This window comes from Zootoca vivipara, chromosome 13, assembly GCF_965207765.1.
Source record: "Zootoca vivipara chromosome 13, rZooViv2.hap1.1, whole genome shotgun sequence".
Classification (NCBI taxonomy): Eukaryota; Metazoa; Chordata; class Lepidosauria; order Squamata; family Lacertidae; genus Zootoca; species Zootoca vivipara.
In genome coordinates, this window is record NC_142596.1 from 13,548,749 (window position 1) to 13,549,647 (window position 899).

At 47.5% G+C, this 899-nt stretch overlaps 1 pseudogene; it reads left to right on the top strand.

The window, feature by feature from the left end:
• Window positions 1-460, top strand: LOC118093036 (gamma-secretase subunit PEN-2 pseudogene; annotated as a pseudogene).
• Window positions 461-899: the final 439 nt, after the last annotated feature.

The following is an 899-nucleotide window of genomic DNA, read 5'->3' on the forward strand; positions in this document are numbered from 1 at the left end:
GAAGCAAAACCTGCTCTGCAGGAGGAGGAGGAGGGGACCCCAGTCGCACCATGAACCTGGAGCGCGTTTCCAACGAGGAGAAGCTCAACCTCTGCAGGAAGTACTACTTGGGTGGCTTTGCTCTGCTCCCTTCCCTGTGGCTGGTGAACGTTTTCTGGTTTTTCCGAGAGGCCTTTCTGGTGCCAGCGTACACTGAGCAACTACAGATAAAGCGCTATGTTCAGTGTTCAGCCATGGGGCTTCTTTTCTGCTCACCACGTGGATCAGCATCTTCCAGGCGCGCCGGGCAGAGTGGGGCGAGCTTGGTGACTACCTCTCCTCCACCAATCCCTCCTCCCTTGATGTCACCAGTGTGGAGCATTTAGGGTTTTCTCTTTTTCTCAATGGACTCCCTGGGTGGCATGCTGCTCTCCCCATTTATGGAACCAGAGTGAAATTGTGCCATGGTGAACTCCAGTGAGGCTGCCTCTCCTTGCAGAATCCTCTGTTCAGTATGCCCTGATCACAACCTGGGGCAGAGGTGATTAATAAACCTGGGGTTGCCTACTAAAAAACAAACAAACAAGGAACCACGCCTTCAGTGTGGATCAGCCTAGTTTTGGGGAATAGAGATTCAGCAGGTGTCTTCTGTTTCATCTTCCCCTAATAGTCACCTGATTTCAGACTTTTAAACTTTTTATATGGTTTTATTGCCTTGTGTATAACCACTGTACATTGCTTTATCATTTTTTTATGAAGAGCCGTACATAAATATTGTTTATAAACAAATACATAAATCTGCTTGTGCATTCCCTTGCCCAACATCATTCTGCTTGCACAAACCATTTCACCTACGGAGCAAGCATACTGTTAAATGACTTTAACTTAGCCCTACCTGGGATACAACACACTGCTTCTAA